This window comes from Oncorhynchus nerka, linkage group LG27 (genome assembly GCF_034236695.1).
Source record: "Oncorhynchus nerka isolate Pitt River linkage group LG27, Oner_Uvic_2.0, whole genome shotgun sequence".
Taxonomy (NCBI): domain Eukaryota; kingdom Metazoa; phylum Chordata; class Actinopteri; order Salmoniformes; family Salmonidae; genus Oncorhynchus; species Oncorhynchus nerka.
In genome coordinates this window covers 57,114,125-57,138,607 of record NC_088422.1, presented here as the reverse complement: position 1 = coordinate 57,138,607, position 24,483 = coordinate 57,114,125, and the positions used below count along the sequence as shown (strand labels likewise).

General features: G+C 44.3%; 1 protein-coding gene across 3 annotated transcripts in view; it reads right to left on the bottom strand.

Moving 5' to 3' along the window:
- Window positions 1-24,483, bottom strand: part of brsk2b (BR serine/threonine kinase 2b) — a 181,431-nt gene that overhangs the window by 135,855 nt on the left and 21,093 nt on the right. The window lies entirely within an intron of this gene.

The following is a 24,483-nucleotide window of genomic DNA, read 5'->3' as shown; positions in this document are numbered from 1 at the left end:
AGACCACCCTGCTCTGTAGTGGATCAATCTGAGCTATTGACCACTATACACAGAGCCTGGCTAGCCCAGCCCCTCCATTGGGCTGATGGGGAGGGGGGTGAAAGGGGCTCAAGTATGCCGGGGGGTGGGAGGAGGGTGGCTAGATGGTAGGTTGATAAGGGGTCACTGTCTATCTGTTCCACCCTTCTGATCAACTCTATAGTCCTCTTTGGGAGACGGGAGAGGGCATGTGTGAGTGAAAGTAGGTGTGTGTGTGTTGCCTGTATTGATCGCAGGCCAAGAAAGGTTCTCTCTCCACAGAATAACCCTATAAAGGCCTGGGGGGGCCTAGGGGAGCTGGAGGGTAGAGCAGGCCAAAACATCTGCAACACAAAATCTCTTCTATTTCTGCCTTTGTCTATGACATCGCCCACGGGGGCTTATTTCAACCGTGATGCACTGATTTATTCAAATACTTCGCTGAATACACTTAAAAAGAGCAGATGATCATTAATTCACTAGAAAACTCGGAGAGAGGTTAGACTACAGAAGAGCACCCCTAACAGTGAATAGTTTAACCAGAGAGAGAGGCGAGAAGTACCCCTCACAGTGTATGAGATGGGGTAGGCACCAGGGGGGGTAAACTCATCTATCCCAAAGCCCTGCTGGAGGTTAAATGTCTGTTAAGTACTTCCTCTCGCCCCGTCAGCACTTTCCTGCTCGGCTGGCATTGGGCAACACTGACCTTGATTAAAGAGGATATTACAATCCTGCCATCCTGCCCAGAAAGGCATTATCTGATTGTCTGGATGAAAAGACATGGAAACAACCACCAGCACCTGAGTGAGAGTTTAGTTACCTAAGATCTTCATAAGCATGACATAAGGCTCACTTCAAACACGACATTGGTAAGTAATGTCAGAATGACAGCTATATTAACACAACCACAAAGAAAGATGCAGTTACATTGATTAGCATGGTAGAGCCTAACGATTATAAAAACAGTACAAAAGTGTTACCAGTGGTACCCAAGCTGATGTTCTGGGGCCCCTCTGTGACAGTGTTCCGTGATCTATGGCCTAATGAAACTTTTATCACTCCACTCTGTCAGGCAGATTAACGTCGCTTTTGCCTCTAATGCTAGCTCTTAAATCACTTCCCCATCACAGTCTGATGGAACCATAGGGAGCACAGAGTATCTTACAACACCTAACACCTAACAGGGTAGAAGCTTGCCAAACAAATGGAAAAGACTTATCTAACGCAAGAGATTTATATGCTCAAGACTGAGAACATAAGCTGTTTAGTCATAAAAGGCGGGTGAGTCATGTGGAAACGCTCCAGACAAAAGCATTTAGCTGCTGTTAAGACTTTCAACGCCAAAGATTTACTCGTAGAAATTAAAAGCTAGCTTTGACCAAAGCGATGTACTCAGTAGAAGACTTAGAGGCAACTTAGGGATTCCAGAGGACGATATGTCCTTGTCAGCCTCTGTCCGGCCTTCTCTGTCTCACCTTTTGTTCACCGTCTCCAACCCTGGTTCATTACCTGTCGCGGCTGGGACGTGTGTTGTCCTGTTAGCCTATTAGCGCAGGTGAGCTACGCTAGCTTTAGCTCATTAACACAGGTCTGCAAGGCGGACAGTAAGAGTGACTGCTTGACGGTATAACCAGTTATGACAGCCAACATCAGCTTATGACCCCCGACTTACCACTCTTAAAATATAAACAGTCAGAAATTAAATGAGGCTTTTTGCCACTGTGAGGCTACCCAACCCATAGACACGGATTCTTTATCCCACTGCATACTATGTCAGTACTCACAGTAACACAGCTAACCCAGCTGAATGGGGGGGGAAACAGAAATCCTATTATGTGTCTGTGTGAGCTGCTATGCTCTCTGTCGGGTGAGTCTTCTTTGTGCCAACCACAATGGCAACAGATGCCTATTGTTGCAGCAAGAACAGTAAACATCACTCGTGTACAAACAGACACTGATGTATGGCCACCGGAAGACGTGTGAAAGGTGTCATGCAGGTTTTGTGTTTTTCTCCCAAACTGTTTTGCACACTGCTGCTACTCGCTGTTTACTATCTATGCATACTCACTTCACCCCTACCTCCATGTACAAATTACCTCGACTAACCTGTACCCCCACATATTGGGGGCGGCAGGGTAGCCTAGTGGGTAGAGTGTTGGACTAGTAACCGGAAGGTTGCAAGTTCAAATCCCCGAGCTGACAAGGTACAGATCTGTTGTTCTGCCCCTGAACAGGCAGTTAACCCACTGTTCCTAGGCTGTCATTGAAAATAAGAATTTGTTCTTAACTGACTTGCCTAGTTAAATAAAGGTAAAAAAAAATTAAAAAAATATTGACTCGGTACCGGTACCACCTGTATATAGCATTGTTATTTTATTGTACTACTTTTTTATACATTTTTACTTTAGTTTATTTGCCAAATATTTTCTTAACTCTTTCTTGAACTGCACTGTTGGTTAAGGGCTTGTAAGTAAGCATTTCACGGTAAGGTCTACACTTGTTGTATTCGGTGCATGTGACAACATTTGATTTGATTTGATTTACCATCAAGAGCTGCCAACAGCAAGCTTGACTTTGTGTTGATGTTGGACATGGCTTATACTTACGGTCTTTGAGGGCCGGAAAACCTCTGGTTTTCATTCTGTCCATGAAACCAGGGACTGATTAAGACCAGGTGAGTACACCAGGTGACTGGCCAATCAATGATCAATTCACTTTCAGGGAGAAAAGAAAACCAACAGGACTTCGGCCCTCAAGGGCCAGTAATTGAATGGGATCCTACTGTAGGATTTCTCAAACCAAGCCAGAAAAGATGGACAGACCAGAGTCAAAACAAAACATTGGATGCTGTGTGATGCATCATCAGGATACACATTCAAGCTCCATTTCCAGCCCCCACCACCTCAGGGCAGTCGTGACTGAGTAACTGCATTTCCCGATGTTTAGTCACTTCACAATGCTTTTCTGTGCTTAACGTTTCCCACCCTGTGTGGAAATCAATGGATTCTGACAGTCTCTCTATATTTCTGGAAGAGCCACACATACTGAGGATGAATCGAGTTCATTTTTCAACAAGAGCAATGCCGACGTCGGAGAGAAAGAGGGATGTCAGTGACACGCTCTCATTTCTCAACCACAGCCATCGGCCAAACCACCCATCTATCCTTCCTTCCTTTCATTCCCTTCTGTCCTTTCCTCACTTCAGAAAAAAAATGGTTCTGTCATCCGGTGTCTCAGGTCTACCACTGCAGCTGACAGGTCCAGTGGGTTAAGCTTCCCGTATTTTTACCATTTCGTACCCGGGGCGATTCCACAGTAACAGATCTGCGCTGAGACGGGAAGATTTTCACTTAGAATGTCTGCCAAACAAAAGCCATTGATTTCCAAGTTTGATTAACAAACCATGCAATTCTATGCACAAGGACAACGTAACAACTTAACAATTTACACGGAACATTTTCAGAAAAAAAACATATTTACTGGAAGAGCTGTGCATATGCAAGGTTTGGGAACAATTCTCCAACTCTTCTGCTGCTCTGTATTAGATGTCAACGATGTTCAGACCGAACGGGGTGTCAGCTATGACATGGCACATCGACTTTGAAAGAAATCTATTTCGGCTATTGAACCGCAGTACGTGAAATGGATTTATATCCGGTAACAGAATTGTGGTAACGGAATTTCATCATGGAAATACATAATTATGGGTCGGAATGTCTCTCCATGGTGATGTATCCTAAATAGGTACCCAAAAGGTATAAATATGCAATATCCTCCTTTGCATATGTGGGTATTAGTCGACACTCTGGTTATTAATTGAATGAGCTCTGCCACCAAAACAATTCCACATTTTGTCGATCCGGACTGGACCAAATCTTAACTAATCATAGACATCTACAGAATGTTTCACAAGTTTGGGCATCAAAGTACAGCACGGTAGCGCTCAGTAGATTACAGTAGAGTTCAGTACAGTACAGTGAAGTAGAGTATACTGTAGTTCAGTACAGTACATTAACGTGTACTCAACTCTAGTGTGCTCTACAGTGTACTGTAATGAACTGTACAGTACAGTACTGAACTATAATCTACTTTTCTTCACTGAACTCTAATCTACAGTACAGGGACTACTATGACTTCCCATTGTAGCCAATTCAATTGAAATAATACTACTAATAAGAAGAAGAAGAAGAAGAAGAAGAAGGAGAAGGAGAAGGAGAAGGAGAAGGAGAAGGAGATGGAGAAGGAGATGGAGAAGGAGAAGGAGATGGAGAAGGAGAAGGAGAAGGAGAAGGAGAAGGAGAAGGAGAAGGAGAAGGAGAAGAAGGAGAAGGAGAAGGAAGAGGAGCTGAGGAGGAGGGCTGGGGAAGACTGAATGAATGAACAAAAAAAGAAGAAGAATGAAACTGGTCTAAAAACAAGCCTGCTCAAGGACATTGAGAATTTCTCAAACACCCACTCTCTTTATTCCCTCCGTTTGTTTCTCTATGGAAATCAATGCAAACAGCAACAACTTAAGCACCTCTCAGCTTTCATGTTGAGGAGCCCAAATCAGTGTAGAGAGAAAGGCTGGGATAATTAGACCTGGCCTCCCATTGAGGAATAGAACAACATCAATCGGCCTAACTGGAGAGAGCTAGAGCTACTAATTGTGGCTAGTTTGAATGAAGGAAGTAGAGGGCAAGCAGGGAGGCAGGGAGACAAAGAGCTCAGTGGTGCTGTTGAGAGGACAGATGGACAGCCTCCCACACTCACTGACTGACTCTAGTAGCACATCCAGTCGAAGCTAGCTATGGTGTGTAAAAATTAAAGAGAGGAGATTTACAGACTTTTCGGCACTGACTGACTAGAGGAGACACACAAGATACTGGGAGACATTACACGGCTCCATCAGCTATCAAGACGAGACAGAGACCGACCGAGGCACCAGAGACACACAAATATCCAGATAGACTGAAGCCCAGAGACCACCCACTACCAACTACCTGTCCACTACCAGACCCACTGACTCCCAGACTCCTTCAAGTCCTCCACAGACCACCACAGACCACACCAGCCTTTAGCAGGCTGTGGCTGTGAAAACTCCGGTGACAGGGAAGATGTCAGCACCGAACTACCAGGTGCTTATGAGTGAGCCTCGGTTCTATCAGGCCTACCCAGGAGGTGCACTCTGTACTAGGGGACACACACACAATGTGGTGGGGGAGAGGAACGTGCCAGAGCACCATCCCATCTGTGCTAGTCCTTAATCTGGTCTAATCCAGCTACCCAGCTCTCCAGTATGGTGGGTATGGAGACTGTACACAGTCAAGAATCATCCCAGATTAGACAAAACAACAGAGAGAAAGAGAGAGAGAGGGGGGCTGTTCCCCAGGCAGTGGGTACACACAGACCACTCTGTTACACTGAGTTAATACCAGGGTAACATCAGTTAAAAGGCTTATAGATCAACTAAAACTTCAAATCAAGGTTCAGTGGACTCGGAGAATAAGGGATTATTGTAAAAATGCTATTTAATTTTCAGTATGTTAAAATACACATGGAGCATGTGCAAATAAATATATTATTACAGGTTGATGTATTTGGTGTTTTTGTTAGATAACACGTACTGTGCCATCCGTATCCCGGATGTCAGTCGATTCTCCCTCCAAACACGCACACACACACACACACACACACACACACACACACACACACACACACACACACTAATGAGCTGTCCTCAAACACACATTTCCACCAGCACTCCTCTCCCAACAACCCACACATCCTCCCTTCCCTCTCTCCTTCCTCCTCTCCCCGTTAGTTCTCTATCCTCAGGCACAGTCAGTCATGCACTGGCGGCCACTCCATACATCATACTAGGGCTTGGGTCAAGTTGTTCCCGCAGTCAAGTTCCCTTGAATGACCCCCTTGATATGGTACTGGTCCTCAGGGCACACACACAGACATGAACACACACACACACGTCATTACTGCTAAAGCTAAAGCTCGCCTCCCTACCACTGAGGAAGTACAGTTCCCGCGCAGCCCAGTCAAAACTGTTCGCTGCTCTGGCCCCCCAATGGTGGAACAAACTCCCTCACGACGCCAGGACAGCGGAGTCAATCACCACCTTCCAGAGACACCTGAAACCCCACCTCTTTCAGGAATACCTAGGATAGGATAAAGTAATCCTTCTCACCCCCCTTAAAAGATTTAGATGCACTATTGTAAAGTGGCTGTTCCACTGGATGTCTTAAGGTGAACGCACCAATTTGTAAGTCGCTCTGGATAAGAGCGTCTGCTAAATGACTTAAATGTAAATGTAAATTATGTCACTCCCCCCACAGCTACCAGTGTGCAGGTTACCTACATGTATGTAGAAAATGGTGGTGGTGAATTAGACGAGGTCCACAGAGAGAAAGGGGGGGGGCAGCCCAAGCTAAAAATACAGAGTCATAGGCCTGCTTCACTCCGCTCCGGCTCTGGCTGCCTGCCAACAACACACACACATACACAGGTTGGGCAGACAAAGACAGAGCTGCAAGCAAAACTGGAGCCTGGAGAGAGAGCGATAGAGGGAGGAAGGTGGGGCTTAGGGAAAAATGGAGGGGGTGGGGGGATTGAGAGAGGGGCTCAGTGAACAAGAGCTGGAATATGGGGGAGGGGTATAGCAGAAAGAGGAAAGGATGGAGAGATGGGGACAATAAAAGGGAAAGTAGAAAGAGGAACAGTTGTTGAAGGGAAAGGGAGCCAAAGAGAGGAAAAGAGGGTAGAGAGACGGATGAAGGAAGACGGCAAAAGAGAGAGAAAGTCATAGAAATGGACAGAGAGAAGGAGGAAGGCGAGAGACAACACATGACAGAGGCATAGAGAAAGAGAAAGAAAAAGAGAGGAAAATTAGAGAAAAGAAAGGACCGAGAGAAAAATGAAGCAAAAGAAAGTGAGGGTTTTACGGAGGCCCTGATGGAGCCTGGGCATAGTAATGACGTCTTTTTGTAGGCACTAACTCTGCCATGGTTTGTTGAACAAAGTCTATGGGAAAATGAATGGACTTTTTGTACGGGTTTTGCATAAACACTGAAAATAAGGTCTGTGTGTAAACACAGGCTTAGGCGATCTTATACATTTTGATCAATGAGAATTGATGAGAATTTAAAAAAGCACACGAAGGCTTCATAATTCATAAAGGCCATGTTAACTGACTGATATTATCTCATAGAACAAAAGGTATAAGATCTCCTAAGCCTGTGTTAACCTCAGGCCTTACTTTCTGCGTTCATCCCAAAATCCTACGGCCTACAGGGAGGAGGTGAGGGCCCTCGGTGTGTGGTGTCAGGAAAATAACCTCTCAGTCAACGTCAACAAAGGGAGAGGGAGCACCTTCCCATCCACATCGACCGGACAGTAGCGGAGAGTGTGGAAAGAGAATGTGTGTGGTCCACCCACACAGACAGCGTGGTGAAGAAGGTGCAACAGCACCTCTTCAACCTCAGGAGGCTGAAGAAATTTGTCTTGTCACCTAAAACACTCCCAAACGTTCACAGATGCACAATGGAGAGCATCCTGTCTGGCTGTATCACCGCCTGGTACGGCAACTGCACCGCCCTCTAGGCTCTCCAAAGGGTAGTGCGGTTTGCACAACGCATCACCGGGGGCAAACTACTTGACCTCCAGGACACCTACAGCACCCGATGTCACAGGAAGGCCATAAAGATCATGAACGACAACAACAACCCGAGCCACTGCCTGTTCACCCCGCTATCATCCAGAAGGCGAGGTCAGTACAGGCGCATCAAAGCTGGGACCGGGAGACTGAAAAACAGCTTCTATCTCAAGGCCATTGAGTGGCTGCTGTCAACATACAGACTCAAATCTCTGGCCACTTTAATAAATGGACTTAATAAAAGGTTTGACTAGTCACCTTAAATAATGCCACTTTAATCATGTTTACATATCTTACTCATTACTCATCTCATATGTATATACTGTATTCTATACCATCTACTGCATCTTGTCTATGCCGCACGGCCATCGCTCATCCATATATTTATATCTACATATTCTTATTCGTCACTTACATTTGTGTGTATAAGGCAGTTGTTGTGAATTTGCCATATTACTAGAAGCACAAGCATTTCGCTACACTCGCATTGACATCTGCTAACCGTGTGTGTATGTGACCAATAAAATGTGACTTGATTTGATTTGAATCCTATTCTTTCCCCCTTGGGTAACACATTTCTGGGAGTTAGGACCAGAAGCTGTCGACCTCTATTGGTCCAACCCTGGGGGAGATTCCCAGCAATGATGCAATCATCTGTAATTGGTCCCGGCTTATTCATTCGAGCTTGATTGGCAATCTGACCAGGCCAATTATGTCCCATGTGTGACAATGACACCCATGGTCCTTAAAAAGCCAGTAATGACGCTCCCCCAGCACTACCAGGCTTGCACTAGTCTGCCTGGGGGCTCTAATATCTCCACCATTATCTCTCTCTCTCCAAGCTGATACCGTAGATTGAATGGTAATGTTGTACCTCTATGGTACTCAAAGAGAAGAGACTGGTAACTGGTGAAGTCCACATTGCTGGATTCAAAGTCTACCACACACAAAAAAAAGCAATGACCGTAGATGACTTGACAAAAAAGTGTCAAACCAGCTCACACAGCCAGACACAGACATAGGCCTAGACAGACAGACAGACACAGCACAGTGTGTGGTACAAGTGGCACCTGTCCATGCCACTGACATTGGCACACCGCTGTTGGGTGACCTTGGCGTCGCCCCTCGCTGCGCTGTGCGCCCAGCGTGGCACGATGCCAGCAGCAGGGTGGCACACCGTATCAGACACCCAGCGTCTGCTGTCTGTCTGTTACCTGCCATACCAGAGTGTGTGTGTGTGTGTGTGTGTGTGCATGTGTGTGTGCGTGCGTGTGTACCTCCATGTGTATACGAGCATGCACGACAGTGAATGATGGCTACATGCATTTAGTCAATAAATATTTCCCACGATTTCTTAAGGTATGGAGCTGTACATTAGTGATGAAAGGGCAACCTATTCACAGCTCACTTACTGACCAATTCATATTCAAGCAATAATCCACACTGCCTCAAAGATCGAAATCCGCATTTGGGGAAACAGCGCCACCCCAGCGCCTTTGCTGTTAGGGGTTCACTGCGAAACCTATTGTTATTCTTAGATCTTTTTTTTTCTTGACATGGTCAAATAACTCAAGCATAGATTGGTAACTTATTTTCAAATGTGGCACACGGAAACTAGAGGCCATGAGTAACTTGGTCAAACTGAATGGCACTGTTGACCTTTATAAACATGTTAAACCATAACCCCCCCCATCCCTTGTTTTTACACTGCTGCTACTCGCTGTTGATTATCTATGCATATTCACTTGACCCCTACCTACATGTACAAATTACCTCAACTAACCTGTACCCCCCTCCCCCCCCCTCCCCCCGCACATTGACTCTGTACCGCTACCCCCGGTATATAGCCTCATTATTGTTCATTTATTGTCATTTTATTTGTTCACAATATTTTCTTAAAATTGCATTGTTGGTTAAGGGCTTGTAAGTAAGCATTCGGCGCATGTGACAAATACAATTTGATTTGATTTGATTTCTACTGCCAAGGATGGAGATTGGTGACATTGGTACAGAGGGACTCTGGCAAATAGTATATATCCTGCTCGCCTCCCTACCACTGAGGAAGTACAGTTCCCGCTCAGCCCAGTCAAAACTGTTCGCTGCTCTGGCCCCCAATGGTGGAACAAACTCCCTCACGACGCCAGGACAGCGGAGTCAATCACCACCTTCCGGAGACACCTGAAACCCCACCTCTTTCAGGAATACCTAGGATAGGATAAAGTAATCCTTCTCACCCCCCCCCCCCCCTTAAAAGATTTAGATACACTATTGTAAAGTGGCTGTTCCACTGGATGTCTTAAGGTGTACGCACCAATTTGTAAGTCGCTCTGGATAAGAGCGTCTGCTAAATGACTTAAATGTAATGTAAATGTCTATAGGTGCTGTTATAAGCAGTCTCACTTAAACCCTCATATCTGCCACCCCGTTTGACCTAGAGACTTGAAACGTTGTGTGTAGGTGTATTTTCCTCATGCCTCAAGGACCCATCATGTTTATCAGGATAGATTTTCCTCAATATTGGACTTTTTTTTTTAACTTTTGAAAAACGTATCATGAACCATACATCCAAATAACACCACATTTGGTAAGAAGGACGTCTCTTAACTTAGTTTGGGAAAAGCTAGACGATTGGTTAAGAGATGGCTGAGTAATTGATGAATCAGGAAATCCGGTTTCACGTGTCCATTTCAACCCTTTGCAAATCCTCTTCACAATGGTCCATCTATCAACTTGAAACTTGCTGGGGTCATCAAAGACATTACCATGATGAAGCATGTTAAGTTTCCATTGAGATCTTAACATAAGGAAACTATTATCAATTCACTTTTTTTTTTACAATTTAACGCTAATGATTCAAATAACCATTAAAAAATCTTCTTCTCAAGGACTAAAGGTCAGATTCACTCCAGATTTTTTTTTTTGACAATAGTCCTTAAAGAGTTTCTGGAAATAAAACGGGGTGTTTTTTGCATTCGAAGGTGGTCACAGTATACAAGTACTGTAGATGCTGAACATACACTAATATCCCAGAATACGCACACAAAAAAACACCAAATTAGAATGTATGCCCATGGTACATGTCTAAATTTAGTTTGAGAATAGCTAAGGGATTGGTCAAAAGATGGCTGAGTTATTGACAAATCAAAAAACAGATTTTGCTTATCTATTTAAACCACTGTAAATCCATTCCACATGACTCACACTAAATTCTTCCGCTGCTCTGTTGTTCTGTTAGTCTGAGACTGTCATCATTGAAGTCGCTTGTGGTGATGAGGGGCGCAGAGGGGCGTAGTACAAAACAAAGCCATCAGCGATTATTACATCATCTCTTAACTTATCAGAGTATCAAAGCTAATGACTCATTTTCAAACAGCTGCTTCACCGACAGTATGTGTGTCCTGGCTCTGACCCAACCCCTTCATTTTTCAGACCAATCAGACATCCCCAAACGTGTTCACATTCGGTGAACAGTTGGGGAGGTACTCAGACTCAGACTCATTGCGGAGAGGAATGTAGTGTTTGGCCAGAGCAAGGATTCTGGGTAGCCAGGTAACTCCACAGTGGCCTATCAACTTGAAACTTGTCAATGCTATCATGGACATGTCTAAGATGAACCACACTGAATTCGGTATTGGTATCTCAAAAAAGAAAGGAAACTATTAGCAACTAATTCATTGCATATGCAACGCTAACGCTCAAAATCATCTGCGAATCATCTTCTCCTCATGAACCATAATCTGGAGATTGACTCCAGATTTTGTACTTAGACTCATGATGCACATAAAGGAGGGAAAGTGCTTGCTTTGTTATCGAAGTGATTGTGTTATCCAACTCATCTTGTGTCCTTTCTGTCATCCTGTGAACCAGGATAACTGCTCACAGTTTGTTGTTGAAACGGATGAGAAACGTAGGAGAGGAGCCTCCAACAGAGCGGTAAAACAAATTGCAGTACACAATATGCTGTTCTATTAGTTGTGCAAGGATGTCCAATGGGGGAAAAAAGTGTTCTTTGTAGGGATGTGACAAATGAAAAAAAAATGTCATGTTTAAAGGGACATTTAAAAAAAACAGTTTTCTGTTAAAATTCATAAAAATCCATGTGAATTCACAATACAACTGTTGGAATTCCCAATGCGGTGTCAAGGTTTGGGTCTCGCAGTGCGTCCCTTTCAGATGTTTAAGCATTGCGCCTGTATTACCATTACTGTACCTCAATTCCACCTCGCAAAGTTTGCATTTCCTTCTCATTTAAGTATTGCCATAGAGGACTTCACTGCTGTCGCTCGTCTTTCTCTGCCATTTTTCCCAACTCTTAAAGACGATGACGTAGTGGAGGAGAGTCGACTCCAAAAGAATTGATTCCTCGACTCCTTACACATCGACTCCCGGTGTCGACTCCATGTCAAGATTCGACTCCTAAGAGTTAGTATTTTTGGAACGGAGGAAACGGATTGAACACTTAGCTCTCACACAGTCACATACAATATCTGCGCATATGCATGGTTTCGCTTCACGCTGTGTCACGGGGTGGTAGCCAGAGCACCAAAAAAGCTGAGAAGTTGAGCTTTGCGCTTCAGTGCTCTTAGTTGTTGCGGAAATTGACCACTATGCTGTTTACTTTTTGCGTCTTGCTGAGTCTACCGTTAAAGGGATATCGACTTTATCTATTTCCCCAGCGTCAGATTAACTAATGGGTACCCTTTTTATGACTCTGCGTGCCGTTTGAAGGAAGTTGCTAACTAGCATTAGCTCAAATGCTAACTAGCATGCTAGTAGATACAATAGAGTCCAGCCACTGCGCTAACTCTAGCTGGAATTGGTGTGCAAAAGTACCTCTATCTTCCTTCATACTGGCTGCAGAGACATACAAATGGTATCCATTAGTTATTAATCTGACTCTGTGGAAGTAGATAAAGGGCGTACTTGTCAAAATCACAAAGTTCATTGTTTGCAGTAACTTCTTTGTTGCTGTAATATCCCAAACAGACGTGGCAGTTTCACCAATTGTGACCTGTTTCACGAAGCTAGGCGTATGTCGCACGCCACAACTTCACAATGAGACGCATTTGAATGTCATTTTTTTAAAATCAAAATGTCCCTTTCATGTGCTTTAATAATAAACTTGTGGTTCATCTGAACATTGTTAAATTACGAGCCTAGTTGGTTTAGCCATGGAAAAAGACAGGAACCTTCCTGCTAGCCATGATTGGCTGAGATCATGGACATGCCGGGGGATGAGTTTGAATTTCCCTGCCATGTAACATGTTTCTGTCTATAACGTGAGCTGCTCAGAATATGTTGATAATCATTTCTACCACAGATTTTTCGAAAGATAGAATGTTAGCCATTATGAACTATAACCGTTTTTGTACTTTTCTCAACAACATTGATGCCCTGAATTTAGCAGGCAATATCGACTGATCAGTTTGAAAAAGTTGTGATGGGCTACTTTATGCACGCGCCACGGTCAGTGTGAACTGGAGTGACTTGACACAACGCTGGACAAACAAAATGTAGCTACAAACAAAACAGTTAAATGGTTGCAGTCTGCCGTGAAAGCGTTCACCCATGTACATGGATCTAGCTACATTTTCAGGTAATTATACATTTCTAATTTTGTCAGAAAGTCGTTTTCATTGCAAGTTAAAGTGTACTGTTTGCTAGCTAATGAACGTTAGCTTGCTGGCTCACTAGCTAACATTACGTGTATGATCTGTGTAGTAATATTACTTGAATCAGAAACCCATTTGCATTGCTAGTTATAGGCTAATGTTAACTAGCTATCTAACATTGAACATAGTTGGTTAGCTCTATCTGCCTGCAGATTCATACTACAGCTATGACAATCGGTTTGTATTGGTGGTAGTAGTATGTGTTGGGATTATGCCGGTTCATTGTTTAGCTACATGTCTAAACAAAAGACTCCACTTCGCCAGAAGTGACCCATCGAGTGACCCATGACCCATCGAGTTGCCAGGTCTGTCTGTGGGGCGGTTAAAGTATTTATTTCACCTGACCCGTCAATTTAGACAAGTGTGTCTGGGTAAGCATCATCTAATAATTATTAAATATTTATAAAATATTTTTATCTTTCTGTTTTTGATATTGCTACTATGCAAATACGCAAGTAACCATTTCAATGTACGGTTAACACATTCTGTATCCTGTGCATGTGACACATAAACGTAGATTTTATTTAACCAGAGACGGAAATCTGAAGAACAACACGACATGCACCAAACTCAGATTAGCATACTGTATAGGCCAAGGATCAGATAGTGTATTTTTACCTGTTTTTTTCCTATTTGTAGACTCATATTTTTACCACTTTTAGTCCTGAAATCTGTGGTTGTTTACTACACTACTCACTCTGTTTAGCACATGGCCTCACATGTAAAACCTTAAAGAGATGAGTGCGGCTAAGGTTTAAGAGGGTACGAACAATGCTGAATAGGACAAAGAAGAGCTCTCCAGTAGGTTAAACAAAATTATGGGCCATTTTCTCAAAAGAAGGGTTACAAGTTTATCAACTTTGAAAGCAGAATAACTTTCCTATTGTCCCTCAAGTGCAGTGTATGATATACGATTTTATAGCTCTGAGTCTCTACTTTTATCCAATATAAAAAAAACACTGTTTCAAATGTTGCTACATAGGACTGAATCCATGAGGTGGGTCACAATTACGCATTCCAGCTTTAACCTGGATAAAGTTTAATATACAGTACTAGTCCAAAGTTTGGACATACCCACTCATTGCAGGGGTTCTTTATTTTTTACTATTTTCTACATTGTAGAATAATAGTGTAGAATAATAGTGAAGACATCAAAACAATGACATAACAAATATGGAATCATGTAGTAACCAAAAAAAGTGTTAAAGAAATAAAAATATATTTATATTCTTCAAAGTAGCCACCCTTTGCCTTGATGACAGCTTTGCACACTCTCGGCACTCTCTCAACCAGCTTCATATGGTAGTCATCTGGAATGCATTTCAATTAACAGGTGTGACTTGTAAAAAGTTCATTTGTGGAATTTCTTTCCATCTTAATGCATTTGAGCCAATCATTTGTTTTGTGACCAGGTAGGGGTAGTCCTATTTGGTAAAAGACCAAGTCCATATTATGGCAAGAACATCTCAAATAAGCAAAGAGAAATGGCAATCCATCATTACTTTAACTTCTTGAAGCTAGGGGGCACTATTTTATGTTTGGAAAAATAACGTTCCCAAAGTAAACGGCCTATTTCTCATGACCAGATGCTAGAATATGTATATAATTGACAGATTAGGATAGAAAACACTCTAACATTTCCAAAACTGTAAAAATATTGTCTGTGGGTATAACAGGACTGATATTGCAGGTGAAAGAGCCTCTTATTTTGAAACCTCTGTGTTCCTATGCGTGCCTGTCCTCCATTTAAAGGGATATCAACCAGATTCCTTTTTGTGTGGCTTCCCTAAGGTGTCAACAGTCTTTAGACATAGTTTCAGGCTTTTATTTTGAAAAATGAGCGTGAAGGATCACATTGTGTAAGTGGAGAGGTGGGGGCTCTGAGTGAGATGGTGCGCAATTGAGTGAAGCGGCCATTGTTCCTCCCGCTGTTATGGAAAAAGCTACACACTCGGTTGATATATTATCGAATATATATTTTAAAAACTACCTGAGGAATGATTATAAAAAACGTTTGACATGTTTCTGTGGACATTATGAAGACTATTTGGAATTTCCGTCTGCGTTGTCGTGACCGCTCTTTCCTGTGGATTTCTGAACGTAACGTGACAAACAAACGTCTGTATTTTGGGTATAAAAATAATCTTTATGGAACAAAAGGAACATTTGCTGTGTAACTGGGAGTCTCATGAGTGAAAACATCCGAAGATCATCAAAGGTAAACGGTTAATTTGATTGCTATTCTGATTTTCATGACCAAGCTTCCTGATGCTAAGTGTACATAATGCTATGCTAGGCTATCGATAAACTTACACAAACGCTTGGATTGCTTTCGCTGTAAGGCATCATTTCAACATCTGAGATGACAGGGTGATTAACAAAAGGTTAAGCTCTGTTTCAAAATATTGCACTTGTGATTTCATGAATATGAATATTTTCGAGTAATATTATTTGACTGTTGCACTATGCTATTCAGCGGTTGCAGACAAAAATTATCCCACTACAGGGATTGGTAGCGTCGAGAAGTTAAGACATGACGATCAGTCAAATCCAAGAACTTTGAAAGTTTCTTCAAGTTCAGTCACAAAAACCATCAAGCTCTATGATGGAACTGGCTCTCATTGCACGATATCTAAAGAAGTCTCGAGGTTTTGCTCGCCTGAGGTAGAGTATCTCATGATAAGCTGTAGACCACACTATCTACTAAGAGAGTTTTCATCTGTATTTTTCGTAGCTGTCTACCAACCACCACAGTCCGATGCTGGCACTAAGACCGCACTCAATGAGCTGTATACCACCATAAACAAACAGGAAAACGCTCATATATTTACATTTACATTTAAGTCATTTAGCAGACGCTCTTATCCAGAGCGACTTACAAATTGGTGCATTCACCTTAAGACATCCAGTGGAACAGCCACTTTACAATAGTGTATCTAAATATTTTAAGGGGGGGGGTGAGAAGGATTACTTTATCCTATCCTAGGTATTCCTGAAAGAGGTGGGGTTTCAGGTGTCTCCGGAAGGTGGTGATTGACTCCGCTGTCCTGGCGTCGTGAGGGAGTTTGTTCCACCATTGGGGGGCCAGAGCAGCGAACAGTTTTGACTGGGCTGCGCGGGAACTGTACTTCCTCAGTGGTAGGGAGGCGAGCAGGCCAGAGGTGGATGAACGCAGTGCCCTTGTTTGGGTGTAGGGCCTGATCAGAGCCTGGAGGTACTGAGGTGCCGTTCCCCTCACAGCTCCGTAGGCAAGCACCATGGTCTTGTAGCGGATGCGATCTTCAACTGGAAGCCAGTGGAGAGAGCGGAGGAGCGGGGTGACGTGAGAGAACTTGGGAAGGTTGAACACCAGACGGGCTGCGGCGTTCTACAGAGTTCATACAGAGGCGGAGCGCTTAGTGGCCAGGGACTTTAATGCAGTTAAACTTAAATCCATATTACCTAACTTCTATCAGCATGTTAAATGTGCAACCAGGGGGTAAACAACTCCAGACCACATTTAATACACACACAGAGACGCATACAAATCTCCCTCTCGCCCTCCATTTCGCAAATCTGACCATAATTCTATCCTCCTGATTCCTGCTTACAAGCAAAAATTAAAGCAGGAAGCACCAGTGACTCGGTCAATAAAAAAGTGGTCATATGAAGCAGATACTAAGCTACAGGACTGTTTTGCTAGCACAGACTGGAATATAGACTGGAATATGTAAACCACATCAGTCACTGGCTTCATCAATAAGTCCATCGATGATGTCGTCCCCAAAGTGACTGTACGTACGTACCCCATCCAGAAGCCATGGATTACAGGCAACATCCGCACTGAGCTAAAGGCTAGAGCTGCTGCTTTCAAGAAGCGGGACTCTAACCCGGAAGCTTATTAGAAATCCTGCTATGCCCTCCGACGAACCATCAAACAGGCAAAGCCTCAATACAGGACTAAGATCGAATCGTACTACACCGGCTCCGACGCATGCCGGATGTGGCAGGGCTTGCATACTATAACCGACTACAAGGGGAAGCACAGCCGAGAGCTGCCCAGTGACACAAGCCTACCAGATGAGATAAATTACTTATATGCTCGCTTCGAGGCAATTAACATTGAAACATGTATGAGAGCATCAGCTGTTAAATACAACTGTGTGATTACGCTCTCCTAAGCCGATGTGAGTAAGACCTTTAGACAAGTCAACATTCCCAATTCCGTAGGGCCAGACGGATTACCAGGATGTGTACTCCGAGCATGCGCTGACCAACTGGCAAGTGTCTTCACTGACATTTTCAACCGCACCCTGTCCGAGACTGTAATACCAACATGTCTCAAGGAGACCACAATAGTCCCTGTGCCCAAGAACACTAAGGTAACCTGCCTAAATGGCTACCAACCCGTAGCAATCACGTCTGTAGCCATGAAGTGCTTTTAAATGTTGGTCATGGCTCACATCAACATCATTATCCCAGACACCCTAGACCCACTCCAATTTGCATACCGCCCCAACAGATCCACAGATGATGCCATATCTACTGCACTCCACACTGCCCTTTTCACACATGGACAAAAGGAACACCTATGTGAAAATTATATTCATAGACTACAGCTCAGTGTTCAGTACCATCGTGCCCTCAAAGCTCATCACTAAGCTAAAGACCCTGAGACTAAACACCTCTCTCTGCAACTGGATCCTGGACATCCTGACGGGCCGCCCCAAAGTGGTATGGGTAGGTAACAACACATCCACCACGCTGATCCTGCTTAGTCCCCTACCGTACTCCCTGTTCACTCATGACTGCACGGCCAGGCACGAATCCAACACCATCATTAAGTTTGCAGATGACACAAAAGTGGTAGGCCTGATCACCAACAACGACGAGACAGCCTATAGGGAGGAGGTCAGAGACCTGACCGTGTGGTGCAAGGACAACAACCTCTCCCTCAACGTGATCAAGACAAAGGAGATGATTGTGGACTACAGGAAAGGAGAACCGAGCACGCCTCCATTCTCATCGACTGTAGGGGGACTGTAGTGGAGCAGGTTGAGAGCTTCAAGTTCCTTGGCATCCACATCAAAAAACCAACTAACATGGTCCAAGCACACCATGACAGTCGTGAAGAGGGCACGACAAAACCTATACCCCCTCAGGACACTGAAAATATTTGACATGGGTCCTCAGATCTTCAAAAGGTTCCACAGCTGCACCATCGAGAGCCTCCTGACTGGTTGCATCACTACCTTGTATAGCAACTGCTCAGCCTCCGACTGCAAAGCACAGCAGAGGGTAGTGCGTACAGCCCAGTACATCACCGGGGCCAAGATTCCTGTCATCCAGGACCTCTATACCAGGCGGTGTCAGAGGAAGGCCCTGAAAATTGTCAAAAACTTCAGCCACCCCTGTCATAGACTGTTCTCAATGCTACCGCACGGCAAGCGATACCGGAGCGCCAAGTCTAGGTCCAAGAGGCTTCTAAACAGCTTCTACCCCCAAGCCATAAGACTTCTGAACATCTAATCAAATGGCTACCCAGACTATTTGCATTGCCCCCCTCCCATTTTACTATGCATAGTCACTTCAATAACTCGTGCACATTGACTCTGTGCCGCTACCCCTGTATATAGCCTCGCTTTTTATTTTACTTCTGCTCTTTAATTATGTAACCTTTATTTCTTACTTTTTTTCCCCTGTATCTTTCTTAAAACTGCATTGTTGGTCAAGGGCATTTCCCTGTAAGGTCTACACCTGTTGTATTCGGCGCGTGTGACAAATAACATTTGATTTGATTTGATGAGGATCGCCACAGGAAACAAAGTCCCAGAATTACCTCTGCAGAGGATGAGTTCATTGGAGTTACCAGCCTCAGAAATTGCAGCCCAAATAAATGCTTCACAGAGTTGAAGTAACAGACACATCTCAACGTCAACTGTTCAGAGGAGACTGCGTTAATCAGAACTTCACGGTCGAATTGCTGCAAAGAAACCAATATTAAAGGACACCAATAAGAAGAAGAGATTTGGGCCAAGAATCAGACATTTTTATTTAACCAGGCAAGTCAGTTAAGAACAAATACTAATTTTCAATGACAGCCTAGGAACAGTGGGTTCACTGCCTTGTTCAGGGGCAGAATGACTGATTTTTACCTTGTCAGCTCTGGGATTCAATCTTGCAACCTTCCAGTTACTAATCCAACGCTCTAACCACTAGGCTACCTGCCACCCCATTAATCTGTATTTCATAGCGTTGATGACCTCACTATTATTCTACAATGTAGAAAAGAGGAGTAAAAATAAAGACAAACCCTTGAATGAGTAGGTGTGTCCAAACTTTTGACTCGTACTGTATGCTCTGGATAAGAGCGTCTGCTAAATGACTTAAATGTAAATGTAAATGTAGTAGTATGCAGAATGCATCCACAGTATACTGTAGACAAAGTGCTTACGTGGTGGGTTATTTGTGCTGGTGGTGTCAGGGATTTCCTCCTCTTCTTCCGAAGAGGAGAGGCGAAAAGGATTAGAGGACCAATATGCGGCGTGGTAAGTGTCCATGGTTCTTTTAATACGTAAATGTACACATGAACACTACAAAACAATAAACATGGAAAACCTAAACAGTCCTATCTGGTGCAAAGACAGAGACAGGAACAATCACCCACAAACACACAGTGAAACCCAGGCTACCTAAGTATGATTCTCAATCAGAGACAACTAATGACACCTGCCTCTGATTGAGAACCATACTAGGCCGAAACATAGAAATACCCCAAAACATAGAAAACCAAACATAGACTGCCCACCCAACGCACGCCCTGACCATACTAAATAATGACAAAACAAAGGAAATAAAGGTCAGAACGTGACAGGTGGTTCACTTAGCCTATAATATGCAGAGGGAATCCCAATGTGGATATATTCCTATGTAGTTTGTAAAGAGGAGTCTTCTTTAAAATCCTCTGTCACTGGCCAGTGTTGATAAGCTGCTATTGTCTCTGCATTTTTCACACACACACACACACACACACACACACACACACACACACACACACACACACACACACACACACACGCGCATGTACACACACACACACACACACACACACACACACACACACACAACACAAACACACGTATGCACACAAACACACAGACGCACTTGCATTTAGTGTAGTAATCATGGTTACTGGGGGCAACGCAGAAAGAATAGGCCCACAAATGATGCATTGCAATCAAGTCCCGTTTTCCTAATGCCCTAGCTATGTTACTGCGCCAGCCAGGAATGCGACATATATTACCATGCATCCAGATCACAGGAAATCTGCGCGAGGATACAGTGAGGACAAATGTATCATACACACACATAGTTGGACTGCTATGAAGAGATGCTGTTGCTATGCAGTGGGTGGTTTGGCTGGTGTGTGTGTGTGTGTGTGTGTGTGTGTGTGTGTGTGTGTGTGTGTGTGTGTGTGTGTGTGTGTGTGTGTGTGTGTGTGTGTGTGTGTGTGTGTGTGTGTGTGTGTGTGTGTGTGTGTGCGTGTGTGTGTGTGTGTGTGTGTGTGCCCGCAGTGACTCTGCAGACACCGCTGTAATGCAGCATTGCAGCCCATTGCTCCACTCACACCACAGACTGCAGGTTACTGCTCCCCTACTGCTGCACTCCCTGGGAACACTGCATTACAGGACACACTCTCTGTGTGTGGTCATGGATCGTCCGGTTATGGAGACACACACACACACACACACACACACACACACACACACACACACACACACACACACACATATATATGGCCAGAGAATGTGCCTCGTAGCAGTGGTACCTGTCATCATTACCAGTAAAGTGGGCATAATGGTGATTCTCACGCCTCGCCACCCGCCCCCTAATCTGATTATGCCACATGATTGGATGTTTGTGCTGGGGCCACGGGTCTCCGGGTTCCGCACATGCTGCCACTCACGGGCCATCTGGGAGGATGCCTCTGGCGGGGCAGGCAGGGGTCCTGACAGAACACAGGCCATCTGTGTGGACGACTCAGCTTTAGTGTGTGAGTCCTGGAAAAGAAAAGTGAGCTCACAGTTCTGACTGTCTCTGGGTAGTACTTGCCCTCAGGCACAGATCAGCTTACCCACCCAGAAATGCCAAGTGTAACCATTGGGGGTTAATGCTAAACTGACCTCAGATCAGTGTCTATGGGCAACCTCATCTTACTGCTTCGGGCTTAGCAAGGCTTAGGCCCACTGTGGTGGCTAGCTTGGCTATCCATTCAATAGTTAATGTTAAAAAGTGACGTTTTTTCTATACATTTCAATGGCATAGATAACTTTCAATTCAATGATGTATACACAAATCATTGTTTCCATCTCTATTGAGGTCTATGGAAATGCTCTCCTTTTGTGTCAGCTAAATGCTATGGGGATGTGACATGATGCCCAAGCTGCTCTAGAGTACAAATGATCATGCCCTTTTCAAAAGAGGAGGCAAGAATCTGGTTGTGTAGCTAGAAGCCTTCATATGAGATGGCGACGAAAAAAGAAAAAAAAATCCAAAGCGCTAAGAAATTAACTTTCTGTGTGGTGTGGATCAGAGAGAGCGAGAGAGCGAGAGAGTGAGAGAGGTAAAGCATCTCTTCAAATGATAATTCCTCCGCCCGCTTGACTCTGCTCATGGACAGCACAAGTGCTGACTCAGGGGAAAAGTACAGATTGCTTTTGGAATGGGATGAGTACCCAAACGAAGAGATAAAGGCAGGAGGGAGCAGAGAGAGAGCTGACAGAGAGAGAGGATGGAGCGAAGGAGGAGAGAGAGGGAGCAGAGAGAGAGAGAGAGAGAGAGAGAGCAGAGGGAGAGAGCAGAGGGATGGCCTAGGAGGATTTGTGCTCAATTTCATTACGTTTTTGGCTGAGGGAAGGGGTCTGCAGAGCCATAAGGGGTTTATCTGAAGCCATAACCCATTTTATTAACAGCTATTGATTGAGCCTTTCAATTGGTCCAAGTTAAACGTGGCTGTATTAGCCATAGATGGGGTTTCTGTATTAGCGGTGGCGGTACTGTTAGCTATCTGTGTTAGCCGTGGATGGGCTATTGGCTGTTAGCTATCTGTGTTAGCAGTGGATGGGCTATTGGCTGTTAGCTATCTGTGTTAGCAGTGGATGGCCTGAACTATCAGGCCTGCCAGGGTGGGATGGATTAGAGTGAAGAACTCCCGGATAACTGCTGAGTCAGAGAGGCTTTTGCCAAATCGGGAGACTACACAGCTAGCATCAGCTAGGGTTGCTACGGGTGACGCATGAACGTTTAGTGCAATGCTAACAGGGTATGAGTAGCATAGTAGCTAGCTAAAAAACTAGCTAAAAACAAAACTTCCTTTACAGTACAGTAGATTCACACCAACAACCACCAAGTGACCTTCATTGCTAGCAGGGTAAATGCCTCTCCATTTGACTAATTGGCAGAGAAGAGGCTTTTTCACGTACAGCAGCAGTGTCAGTGATTCACATGGACAGAGCCTTGTGCTGCAGGTACCCACATCTGATCCTCTTAAGTTCCTCTGTCTCCTACGGAAACCTGTGGAGGTGACTGACAACACAGCCTACTGTGAATACTAAGTCATTCATGAAAGAGGGTAGGCGAATGCACACGGACCTAATGCAGGCGCACACACAAAGAAACAAAGAAACACACACACGCACGCACGCACACACACACGATAGAATGCACATACACACGTAGGGCTGCACACTCATATTTCACACGCGAACAAATGCACACAGACACACGGTAACGCTCACACACGCTGACAAATGCACACAGACACAGAAACTCGCGCGCAAACGATGGCACACGTACGTGTCATGAATAGCTCTGCGGCGTTGCGGAGTCGATTAAACCTCTGACTAGCAGATAATAAAGACAATTGACCCAGGATAAATACAGCACACGTGCCCGTACATAAATGACAGGAGAGGTAATGAACTTCACTGGAGAGAGGAGGAGAAGAGAGGAGTGGAATCTCCAGGTAGCTGACAGATACCCCCCCTCTGTCTGTCAGGTTCTATAGGGAGAAGCACACACACACACACACGCACGCACGCACGCACGCACGCACACACACACACACACACACACACACACACACACACACACACACGCATCTCAAATGATAGCTTATTTCCTATATAGTGCAGGTATGTAAGGGTCAAAAGGAAGTACCTGGTAAAGATAAGAGTAGCCATCAAACAGCCTTTGCCCACTGAGTTTGATGGGCAGTTCCTGGGAATGTTCTGCTCACCCCTGTTGTCCCAGCACTAACACACGCACTTCTATCACTTCTAATAAACACATCATCAAGCCCATGATTAGATAAAGCAAGTCAGTTGGTGCTGGATTATGAAAGCCTGCACACAATGCAGCCATCAAGGACCAGGAGGGAAGAACACTACCATAGAGGGTTAAGAGGCAACCCACACACACACCTCTTCACACACCCCAAAGCTGCAAGTGTGAATATTTCAGCGAGTGTGTGCTAAGTAGCACCTAGGGCAACTTGTTAATGAGGGAATGCCATGGGCAAGAGACTGAAAACCCAGACCTGACTGCAATGATTGTGCTAGCTGAGGGCAGCCATGGAACTGTGTGTGTGTGTGTGTGTGTGTGTGTGTGTGCGTGCGTGCGTGCGTGCGTGCGTGCGTGCGTGTGTGTGTGTGAGGGGGAGAAATAATTGAATCAAACTAATAACATCTCTCCGTCTTGCTGGAGATGATAAACACCCTTTGTTCTTTTCCGTTCCCAAGATATCAAAGATTTCTCATGTGTTGAGAGAAGTTTTTTTCTTGCCTCATAAATTTTTGCACTTCTAACAACAACCTCTATAATAATCCTCTTTCATCCTGCTGACAAGGACTGATAATGACACACACACACACATAAATGCACACACACACACACACATTATTGCACACAGACACGCGTGCCCGCGCGCACACAAACACACCACAAATAGTGAATGTGTACTTGAAAATGTTTTTCATAAACCTAGACATATCTGGTTCATTACCATTACATAACCATACATTTACCAGAGCATTGCTGCTTTCACAAACCATTCAAAACCATTCATTGTACAGTACATTGCAAGTCTTTTCCCCTGTAATTCTCATGAAG